Source organism: Jaculus jaculus, chromosome 13 (genome assembly GCF_020740685.1).
Source record: "Jaculus jaculus isolate mJacJac1 chromosome 13, mJacJac1.mat.Y.cur, whole genome shotgun sequence".
Taxonomy (NCBI): domain Eukaryota; kingdom Metazoa; phylum Chordata; class Mammalia; order Rodentia; family Dipodidae; genus Jaculus; species Jaculus jaculus.
In genome coordinates this window covers 89,946,926-89,959,622 of record NC_059114.1, presented here as the reverse complement: position 1 = coordinate 89,959,622, position 12,697 = coordinate 89,946,926, and the positions used below count along the sequence as shown (strand labels likewise).

Below are 12,697 nucleotides of genomic sequence, written 5' to 3'. Positions count from 1 at the left end.
TTAAGAAAAAATTTTGGACTTCTGGATACCTAAGCCTTGCAATCAGAGAGGAGAGAAATAAACTTATGTTTATTATGGCTATTAATTGACCTCATCATTCTTTTGCGTGAGTGTGTGCTTATGTATGGTACTTAGGCTCAACACAGTATTTACTTTTGCATTTTTGTTGTTTCTTATGAAATTTCATGCCAATGCTCCAATTTACTAGCAAAAAAGAACTTTGGCATTATTATTATTAGTTATGGATTTCCTTAAATGCATAGACTGTTTTGTCCTTCTTCTAGTGGTTTGCTATCACTGTGCAATCATGCTTTAAAAGTGAAACTCTTAAGGCTTTCCTAGTTTCCTAAAAGTTTAGCTGGAAGTAATTGATGGTTTATTGCTTCTGGGACCGGGAACTTTTAAAAGATACTTCTTCACTAGTGATCTATCTTTGTTTGTTTTCTTTTTATAATTAATTATTTTTATATACTAAGAACATACTTTGTGTGGATACATCATGTGTTGGCACCATCTTTTCCCACCTCACCAACCCCATTCTGCTAGGGGCCCTCCTCAGTGGAGTTGCTGGTATTCCCCATGGGTGATATATCTTACATATTAAAGCTATTGATTATTTTTCTTTGGGAATTTTTGAAGCATAGTCCAACTTGGCCAGAAACTTACTGTGTAACCCAGGCTATAGCCCACTATGTAGCCAAGACTCTAACCCAGGCTCAATAAGTAATTCCTTTTCAGGATATAACACAAGCTGTAACGTACTCACTAAGTAATCCAGTCACTATGTAACCCATTCACTGTGTAATCCAGGCTTCTGAATGCTGAAATTGCAAGGATGAAAGGTTATGCCTGACAATGCTATTGATTGTCTATGTAAACAAATACCCTTTCCAAAATTCAAGTCTTCTAATGACTTTCTTAAGGTTTCCTAAGTAGACCATCAACATGTATATAATGCTATATTCCGCCATAAGTACTTGAAAGGAAAAACTTGAAAATTACTTATTTAAAAAATGTATGTTTTGGCTGGGTGTGGTAGCACATGCCTTTAATCCCAGCACTGGAGAGGCAGAAGTGAGAGGATCACCATGAGTTCGAGGCCACCATGAGACTACATAGTGAATTCCAGGTTAGCCTGGGCTAGAGCAAGACCCTACCTCAAAAACAAAACACAACAAAGGAAAGCAAAACAAAATGTTTGCTTTGAGAGAGTTTCACTCAATAGCTTACACTGCCTTAAAAGTCCGATAGATCTTCCTGCCTTGGCCTCCCAGATACATAGAGTACAGGAATGGGCTGCCTTGCCAAATTCAAAGCATGATTTTGCAAATCAGTTCCAAGTATGATTATTTATATTTAATATGTTTCTACCAAAATTTTTGTTAGAAACATTTTTTTTGTTCATTTTTTATTTACTTATTTGAGAGCAAAAATATGGAACACTTCACGAATTTGCATGTCATCCTTGCGCAGGGGCCATGCTAATCTACTCTGTATCATTCCAATTTTAGTATATGTGCTGCCAAAGCAAGCACTGTTAGAAACATTTGAGTGTTATATTTATCCCTTAGGTGACTGGGACTTCTACAGTTCCATACTTATCCTGTTCCATAAACATGCTTTTCACTTATTTGAGTTTTTCCTTTACTTTACCAATTGTCAGTCATAATATTTGATATAGGCCATTTTTTCATTTTATGCATCACCATGCTGGAATATTTTAATGTTTTCTAGTAATGAAGCCTCCACGGGGTTTCTACATCTATCAATCTTATTCATGCTGCTCTTTTTTTTTCCTATACATACAGAGTCTATTTGTCAATATTTTGTTTACTTTTAATCAAAGGTCAATGATTAATTTTATTCACTATTTGTCCTTTTTCTTCTGTGTTTATTTAATATTAGTGACAGAATTCTGTACAACAAACATGTGAGACCATAACCTGCAGTTCTGAAGAGTCAAACTTAAGACAAATTTATTTTCTTTTATAAATGTTCCATGACATTCTACATGATCAGAAAATTACATTTGATGTTGATTCATCCATCTTCTACTACTCAACTTGTAAGAAATTCAATGCTACTCCATTTGTCTTTTAAAAATACCAGTGCTTGTTTTCTCCACACAGATGTCTATCTTATCTGCAATCTTAACATGGAGCTGCTGTATAGTAATTAAAGCTTTCTCCACTCTTTTGCCTGAGAGCCATCTTTAACTTTCACATTAAGTACTCATTTACATTTCATTGCAGTTATTAGGAAGTAAAGTAGATTCTCAAAGCCATTAGTAAAGTAATCTGAGTACCACCTAGTATTATAGCTTCTTCTCAACAAGTTTAATTTCCTTATCATAATAATTTTGGGAAAACTCTATTATGCTTTAAAATATTTGGAGAACAAGGGTGAGAATTGTATCTATTTCAAAGTTGTATCTTGATGTCTAGTGAGTTATCTAGATTTATATTTGAGTCTGAGAAACTTTAAAATTTATACCATTTTTATACCTGTTGAAACTGTACAATGTTAATTATTGCAGAAAAATACTTAGAAGAGAAAATTTAACATACTGTTAATAATTTGTAAATAAATTTAATGGTATTTATGGTATAGTGAATAACAATATGGATGATCTACCTATCTATCATCTATCTATTTATCTATCTATACACACACACACACACATACACACAAAGGTATTAATATATACCTGGGGGTGGTGTCACACCTGTTATCCCATCACTTAGAGACCAGTGGGTCACCATGACTGCGAAGCCATTTTGCACAACACAGTGAACTGTAAATGGCCTGAGTCATTTAGTGAGACTGAAAAATGGTCAAAATTATTGAGGTTTAAGGTTGTCCATGAATGTGTAGCATTGTGCACAGAAAAATTAAGATGCTGATTGGGCAAAGTTGGCACATACACGCACACACACACACACACACACACACACACACGTGCGAGTCTTTGTTGCAGAGTTTTGGAAAATAGATGATTACTATATCCACACAGGTATATAGCGTAAGTGTATTTTAGAAAGCATTAGAGTGATTTTTTTTCAAAATTACCCCATTATCAGTACAAGTTTGGTACTCTGCATGCACAAACCCTTATTTAGCTCCCTTGCACAATCTGTATGTGGGGCTTTATTTAATGATCATCACTCAATTTAAATGAAGAGCAACATTAAATATTTCAGATTGGTTTAGATGCAAAAATACCAAGCATTTTCATTAACATTTTATTTATATAGAATCACAAAAGATCCCAGGAAGCTAAAGAAGACTTCAACAATAGTAACAAAAATAGACTAATCACTATATCTGTCTTCAAAATACACTACACACCGATAGAAATCAAGTTTCTACATTATTATGTTTTATTTATTTATTTGAGAGAGATCTAGAGACAAAGAGGCAGACACAGAGAGTGGGTATGAATGTGTCAGGCCCTGCTGTCACTGAAATTGAACTTCAGACACATGTGCCACTTTGTGCATTGGCTTTATGTGGATAAAAAGGAACCAAACCTGGGTCTTCAGGCTTTGCAAGCTAGGGCATTTAACTTTTGAGCCATCTTCCCAGACCTTTTATTAATATCATTTAAATTTAACACTTTAATGAAATTTATAAATAGTTCATCTCAGTTTTATCAACATGCCTCACATAAATATGTTACATGTTATTACTGTGGTGTTCATGAGGGTATATAGGTGTGTTCATATGTATGTGGGTACATAAACACATGTATGTGATTGCATGTGGAGGCCAGAAGTCAATATTATGTGTCTTACTTGATCACTCTCCAGGCTACTCTTTTGAGAAAGGGTCTCTCACTGAACTCAGAACTTATCAATTGTGCTTCACAAGCTATCCAGTACACCTCAGGCTTCCTGCTGTTTCTTCCTCTCCAGTACTGGAATTACAGCTGTACACTGCCATGTTCCAAATTTTATATGAATATTGGGAATTGAAACTCAGGTCTTCATTTTTGCACAACAACCATTTTGCTCATGGAAATATCTCCTCAGATCCTGACACATATACATTTTCTTGGTACTTATTCAACTTTTTTTTTTTTTTTTCTACAGAATGGATTGTGCCATTGTGGATTTTCTCAGTAGTGGCTGGTTACAGATAGTTTGGGACAAAAAAAAATGTCCTAATGCAGATCATTCCAATTACCTGAGCAGTTTATTTGGAGGCATTATTTTTTTCTAAAATTCAGAAGTATGAATAAAATTAGTGTTGCATGGAATTTTATATATGAAATCATCCATTAGAAGGGCATTTATTTACATAGATCTTAATCAATTCTTTATGGACTACACAAAAGTCATTTTACAGAATTTTCTAGATCATTTATCAAATAGTAAAACACTATGTAGAAAGATGAATTATCTACAAATCCATTATACAGCCCTTTTCATGAATCTGTATTAGAATTTTATAACCTATAAATGTTTCATTTTTTATATTCTAATTCAAAAATAAAATATCACTTAAAATTATTTTGTTCATTTATTTATTTGAGAGTGACAGACAGAGAGAGAAAGAAAGAGAGAGAGAGAGAGAGAGAGAGAGAGAGAGAGAGAGAGAGGGAGAGAGAGAGAATGGGCGCGCCAGGGCTTCCAGCCACTGCAAACGAACTCCAGACGCGTGCGCCCCCTTGTGCATCTGGCTAACATGGGTCCTGGGGAACCGAGCCTCGAACCGGGGTCCTTAGGCTTCACAGGCAAGCGCTTAACTGCTAAGCCATCTCTCCAGCCCGTAAAATAAAATATCATTTAAATGTAATATAAAGATCTATCTATCTATCTATCTATCTATCTGTCATCTGTCTATCTATATTACAATCCCCCATTTATTTTTTTGTAATTATGATTTTGCACATTAGTACCACTTATATTTAGAAATTAACATACTTAGTTTCACATGAAGTAATTTGAGAAGAAAACAGCCCAAGGATAAGGCTGGCAGATACTGACACTGGAGTAATGACGTAGGACCTGGAGAAGGTGAGCAGCTATGAAAACAGAAAGAGATGGTGGCAGAAAATGCTAATGGATCATGAGATGATTCTACAGTGGCCATCCATCAACTTCTTGCAAGGCATTTCCTGTATAACACTGGAAGACAATTAGACTGCAAGTTCTTACAGAAGTCACAGTGATCAGAAGAAGGCTTCTCTGTGCCACTATTTGGCTAAAGCTCATTCTGCTGACTTGCTGGCTTAATACTGGAGACCAGGAAATGTGCTAATAAAACACAGAGCTCTTCTGAACCAACAGTCAGGTTACAATACACAACACTGGCTGGGGCAGTTATGCTTATTTACTGGTGGGAAGCAAGGGTTTATGCTAGACAGCCTTTTAAGCTGGGCATGACGGGGAACTATAGCAACATATTATGCACACCAGCATCACCAGGACAATACAGTAGGAACTCTGAAATGAACTCACTAAGCTACAGACAGAGATAAACAGTCTGTCACTGACAGAAGCTATCTTACCTGAAGACTGCCATTGTTGTGAGAAAGATTATGGCAACAAATGAGTCACTGCTGCAAGAACCACATATGTCTATGCAAATGTCTCCAGGGACTCTATGATTCTATTAAACATGGAATTTTATAGGGTTATGGTTGAATTGATGATTGATGCCTATCAAAATCCTTTCAGAAATGAAAGCATCCTTTTACTGTAAAATATAATTTTCAGTGTTTGCTACAAAATAATTAAGTTCATTTCATGTACCAAAAAGATAGTGAGTTGTGATGTGACAAAATTAGGCTTCATGCAGATGGAAAACCATTTCCCAAAACAAAGCATCCAGTAAGACCTAGTCTTCATATGCCAAAAGGGACCAAGTATGCATTGGCTACTTTCTAAAAGAACCAATTGTTAGCTTAGAAGGGCTGGAATTCAGTAGAATTTTTTTTTTTTTTTTTTTTTTTTTTTTTTTTTTTTTTTGAGGTAGGGTCTCACTCTAGCTCAGGCTGACCTGGGATTCACTATGGAGTCTCAGAGTGGCCTCAAACTCACAGCAGCCCTCCTACCTCTGCCCCCCAAGTATTGGGATTTAGGCATGCACCACCACATCTGGCTTCAGTAGAATTTTTAACTGTGAAATGAAAGTGTAAGAGAATTTTCTAGCAATTGCCTGCAAGTCATTCTTTTCTTCTTTCAAAGCTTTTGTCCAAAAGTATGAAGACACAGGGAATGTTAAGGGCCTCTGATTCCTTATTTAAGAACAAAAGTTATAGACTTAATCCAACATGCTCCAACTAGCACCAATTACAAAAGCATTGTTTTATAACTACACAATCATGTTTGTGTGAAAACAACTAACTGTGGATTTTATCTCTACTGTCTGTGGGTCTTAGTCCCGAAGTATAGGGATTGCATGTTTATGTGAGCCATAAATATCAGCTTAGATTTTTTACCTTCCACAAAGCATATTTTGTAATACACAATGAATTAATACTTTTCTAACTGTTGTGATAAATAACTGGCAAGAAGCATGTTGTGGGGGAGACAAGTTTCTGAGGACACATGGTTAGTGTGTACAGTTCATCATGGCAGCTGGAGGAGAAAGCCAAACAACCTAGGCCGTTATTTTTGAATTCAGCATCATGTGAAAATTTCAGAAAACAAGCAGAATAAATCAGAATTTTTACAGACTACGACACAAAAGTATGGCCTCTAGCCAAACTCCTGGGACAGTGCTTGTTCTCTGGGAGCCTCCAAGCAGAGTCCTTATAGTCTATTGGCATTCTGGTGTGCCAAGCTTTCACAAGAATAGCTTGGAAAACCCTTCTCATCGCATTCTTTTTTTTTATTATTAAGTAAAACTTTGTATGGACACATCATATGTTGGTACCATCATGTCCCTCCTCCCTGCACCCACTCCACTGAGGGGCCTCCCTGGTGGGACCACTGGTATTCACCAGCAGTTGTAGGTGATGAGGCGTGAGGGCAGCAGTCAGCCATTGTTGGGAGGGCCATGTCTCTGGATATTCCCTCCCACCCTTTGGCTCTTACATTCTTCCCACCCCATCTTCTGCAGACTCCCCTGAACCTTAGTGGGTGTATCTGTGGATCCTCAGAAATTAAGTGGTGGTGTTTTGATCACATAACAGTGTCAAAGTTATTCCTCATGAGTTACGTATTTATTTTGGAATATGGAATTTTTGTCAATATATTAACAAGGAGTGGATATTTTTCCATGAAATTCATGGTTTATAAAACTAAATGTCCCCCAAGTACTCCAGCTGTACTACTTGGTGACAGTATTCTGAAGATACATGGCCCTCAGGGGAGTAGCAGAAGTAGGTCTCTAGGAATGAAGTACCAGCTAAATGCTATGCTATGTGGTCCACTCCATGGGAACAGCTGAACTGCCATACTCAGGCCAGTGCAGTTTGACCCTTCCCACCCATCTATTCAGATGCCCCTTCCTTAGACCCCTTTGTATTTGATTGCCCAGCTTTACTCTTTGCAGGACTCTGATTGAAAAAATAAATCCATACCACTTACACAGATTAGGAATATACTTACCTCCAGCAACTTCTCTTCACAAAGTGTATGGTTAGATATACCTGTCCCAGGTCTGTCCTGTGTGTGTATTTCAGGGCCTCTTGAGTAGGGTGGTACTATTATCTCTTCTAGTCCTATACCATCCTTGTAGGCTGGTGTGCCTAAAGAACAGAGCTGAAGAGGTTCACTCTGAGATCACATGTTTCTAGGAAACCTCTCATGAACCTACGGGTATGGGCTGAATTACATTCAAGGGTGCCTCAAGAAGGCATGAGGAGTGAAAGTACTCTGTGTTCTTACAGGAATACTTAAGACACTTGGTGTAACACCCAATGAACTGTTTTGTTAAATTTGTGAGTGTATCATGTATGATGATGTATGAGAGCTCCTAAATATCGGTAGGCAAGACCAAATTCAGAATCTTGTGTGTGCGTGTGTGTGTTTGTGTGTGTGTGTGTGTGTGTGTGTATGTGTGTGTGTAGGTGTACATATACATGTGGGGGGCACAGGTACATTTAAATGCCTGAGGAATACAGAAGACAACTTCGTGTGTCCATCCTTGGGCATCATCCTCCTTACTTTTAGACAGGGACTAAAGACTTAGCCCAGTGCTTGCCAAGTAGGCTAAACATGCTGGATAGTAATCCTTTGACATTTTAAGAATAATTTTTTTAAAGTTTATGTTGTCTGTATTCATGTAGATTGGTGTTCCTCTGTGTGAAGATGCACATGTGTCGGGAAGGCAGCTGTCATTGCACATGTATGTGCATGCATACGGGAACCAGAGATCAGCGCCTTAAGTCTTTCTCAGTTGCACCCCCCTTGTTTTTAAGCTGTCCTATTGACAGTGTTCGTTAGTACAAACAACATACATGATCATAATCCATATTCACCACCACCCTGAACCTCCTTCCATTAAATACCATTTTGTTGAATTATGAAATTTATTGTATGACATTGTTGGTTGCTGAAGAACCTCCAAACAAACTGTGGAGGCCATGTGTGTATACATATATACACATGTATATCTATCTATCTATCTATCTATCTATCTATCTATCTATACACACACATATATATATATCTGAGACAAGGTCTCTTAGTGAACCTAGAGCTCAGTGACAGGACTATACTAACTAGATATTGCTTCACAGTACTAGGATTGCACACATGTGCCACCATATCTGGCTTTTATGTGGATATTAGGGATGAGAACTCAGCTCTTAATGCTTTTTTTGAGCTATAACCCCAGTTTTATTATAGAATTTATTAGTATCTTCCATCCAGATAATTATTATTGAGTAAGGAAGGCATGTGAGGAGCTCATCTTCCAACACTGGAGATCTTCTTAGATCAATATGGCTCATTATGACACTACTTAATGAGGGTCATAATTACTGCTAGCCCATCTGATACTGATAGGGCTGCACTTTTGTCCAAGATCCTAGGGAAAACCACTTTGTACTCTGACATTACCATTAATAACATTCTATGAAATGTTAAAGCAGAAAAGACAAGAGAGAAACAGAGAGAGAAATCTGGAGTGTTGTAAGACCATCTCTAATAATCATATTTACAAATTTATATCCTAAATCGTCATTGCAGTGATTTGTGTTCCACATCAATATTGCTACATTTCATACTATCTAGTTTTATCACCATGCATTTTGATCATTATTATTGTTTCATTTTTTGTAAGTATGAAGTAACTTTTGCCAATATATCTGCAATAGTGAAATTTTCTTGAACAAATTCAAATTATTCATCCTTCCATGATTACATACTTCTTGCGGGAAAGTAAAAGACACTTTCATGACTCATACAATTATATTTTGAAAAGTGACTGTATCTGAGATGTCGGAGACCTGCCATCCGAGATCTTGTGAGGCATCACTACATCTGAGGCCATGGGCTTCTTTCGTGCAGCCCCGCTGCATCCTGTTGGAAACTAAGGATGACTGACAAGAACATAAAACGTGGTAAGGGCCAGGGAAATTTGTTTTGGGAGAGATCTAAAGTGGTTCTCCCTGGCGCCTCCACCTGGATGCCAGTATACCAGCACTCCTGGCTTCCTCAGAGTCCTTACCTCTAGCAAAAACATGTGTATATACTTGACATGCAATTTTACACAATTATTATACAGTTTTCTCCTGGATCAAGGAAAATGCTTTTTCAAAGTGGTGTGCTTATTTTCACATGAAGCCTGTGCTTCTCATTCCCTGGATTTACCATTTGGTTCCTTCAGAATACCCGTGGCTTGAACAACCTTGAGCAAGCTCTGTGACACTTGATCACTTCTACGTGCTTCAAGCACTACTACAGAGGTCTGTTAACAATCCCGTCTGTACACTGCATAGTTCACACTATAGGATAATCCTGAAACTTTAATACCCAACACCATGACCTAAATGCCACAATCCACACAAGTGTACCAGTAGGTCCCTGGTCATCATCATTGACAAGATTTCTGTCCAGTTATCTTAGTTTGCCATCTTCTGAAGGATGCTCAAAAGGTGTTAGTGTGAATATTTATTAAGGAAACTTAATGAGAGGGGATATAATAAACTATTTATTTTCAGTATCATCTTGTAAATAACTGGCGTCTAGTTTATGAAAGTTCATGTGGAAACATTTCCCCAAGGACAATTGCACCTAAGGCAGGACAGTATGTTAGTTATTGGATAAGTACTCTGGATCCAAGTCTCCTGATGGCAATCATTACTTTCATAGCATCACTTTGCTAAGGATGGAATAATGTGACTTCTCAAATAAATTTATTGAATCTCTAACCTGCAAAGTGATTATGTCTGAAGTTGGGGGGGGGGTTAAAAAGTAGTGTAGTTAACCTGATGAAGGGCAGCATACCAAAATGAGTGTGTCCTTGAAAGAAGTAGTGATATTTCATTTCCTCCATGCAAGGGCACTGCGAGGTGGCCATGTGCCTGTCAGGAAAGAGCCTTTATCAGAATCTAAGTCCTACCTGGACTTCCTCCAGACTGTGAGAAAGTAGATTCTTTTGTTTAGGCTTCCAAACCTGTGATATATTATTATGGCAAGCAGAACAGTCTAACAGAGCCAAGTAGACATGGAGGATAGCTGACTCCTGCTGACAGAGAAGGCCCTTAGGCAAGGTTTGCAGACTACAGCCCGGATGACAGGAAGGTTAAGGAAAAATCTAATAAAGTCAAATGATGTGAGTGTGGTGTTGCTGAGAGACACAATCACAATTAAGTCATTGTGGAACTATTTTGCATGTTTAGGGATATTGTGCTTCAAATACTTATGGTCTGCAAAATCTTTAGTTCTTTCAGTGGCAAGTGGTCTCTGGATAAGCTGTCATTACTCCAGGTTTTGAAAAGGGTAGAAAAGCCACATTATGGTTAAAAGTAGCAGAGCCTCTTATACAGACAGCACAGGAGAGAATTTGGTCATTGAAGAGATTTGGATTCTAAAAAATAAAATAATTAGCACTGAATTTCTTTTAATGTACAGCAAGACAGTTAGGATAATTGCTGTTATGATCTAATCCATCATGGAGATTGCAAAATCAGATGGTGTTTCTATCTGGAAACTCCTCTATTTTCCTACTGAGCAATGAGACTTATGATAGGGAGGAAACAAAATACTGATTATGCATTTTCGTTACTATGGGCTATTATGACCCCACAATACAACAGGAACTGGGTTATTTCATTATTTTAGTTTAATTTCACTTAGTTTATTATGATAGAACCAGAAATATTATATTCCTAACTTGGTTACAATTTTACTAATACATGATAATGTCAATTATAAGGTACCTATAAATTTACTTTTCAAAATTTTTCCTTTATTTATTTTAGAGAGTGAAAGAAAAAGAATCAGAGAGAGAGAGAGAGAGAGAGAGAGAAAGAAAGAGAATAGGTGTGCCAGGGCCTCCAGCCACTGCAAACAAACTCCAGATGCATGAGCTGCCTTGGGCACTTGCTTATGTGGGTCCTGGGGAATTGAAAAAAGGTCCTTTGGCTTTGTAGGCAAACACCTTAACTGCTAAGCCACCTCTCCAGCCTAGATTTACTTTTTTATATAACTATATTTTATATTCTAAAGGCAAATAAATAATTTCAATTTTGATTTTATTGCTATTTCATATTGATTATCAAACATAAGTGTCTCTATATACATTCTGTACTTCTAGGTTTTTAATTTTTTTTAACTTTTTTGTTCACTTTTTGTTTATTTGAGAATGACAGACAGAGAGACAAAGGGGGAGAGAGAGAGAGAGAGAGAGAGAGAATGGGCGTGCCAGGGCCTCCAGCCACTGCAAACGAACTCCAGACGCGTGCGCCCCCTCGTGCATCTGGCTAACATGGGTCCTGGGGAATTGAGCCTTGAATCAGGGTCCTTAGGCTTCATAGGCAAGTGCTTAACCATTAAGCCATTTCTCCAGCCCTTTTAAAATATTTTATTTATTTGAGAAGATAGAATCAGAGAGACAGGGAAAATGGACACACCAGGGCCTCCTGTCACTGTAAATGACCTCCAGATGCTTGGGGCACTTTGGGCATAGGGCCTTACATGCATATTAAGGAGTCAAACCCAGCCATCAGGCTTTGCAAGAAAGCATCTTTAATTGCTGAGCCATCTCTCTATCCCAGTTGTGGAATTTTGAGCTAGGTTCTGTATAGCAAAATACAGATTGTTCTGCTCTGTTTATTGTAGGTTTTTTTGTTTGTTTGTTTTTCTCATTGCTTGGACCTAACACCTGACCAGAAGCAGCTTATGGGAGGAAAGCACCCAGTTTGAGTTGTAGTCTCTAGGAAAAGGGAAATTATAGAAAAACAGAGGCTGTATCTCATCAGCTGGGAGGCAGCAGAAAGACCAAGCTAGCTCATGAACACCCATTACGGCTGGTGTAAGAAACCGCAGGGTCCAACCGTACGGGTAGATACACATCTCTCCCAACAGGACTCGGCCTCCAAAGGCTCGATCATCCGTGAATGCACAAGGCCAAGGGGACATTTTAGAGCCAGACTTCTACATCATTCAAACCACACGGGAAGTTTGGGGTCAAGACAGAAATGTTTCCCGAGTCATACATAATAGAGAAATGCAGGGGATGTTTTCTGTGGAAACATTAGCAAACTATGTTTTCTTGAAACATGATTGAGAGACTTCCA

The 12,697-nt window shown here is 37.8% G+C and overlaps 1 non-coding gene across 1 annotated transcript; it reads right to left on the bottom strand.

Moving 5' to 3' along the window:
• Window positions 1-1,428: 1,428 nt before the first annotated feature.
• LOC123454259 lies at window positions 1,429-1,535 on the bottom strand. Its single transcript, XR_006633244.1, has one exon. It is a non-coding gene; the product is annotated as a U6 spliceosomal RNA (small nuclear RNA).
• Window positions 1,536-12,697: the final 11,162 nt, after the last annotated feature.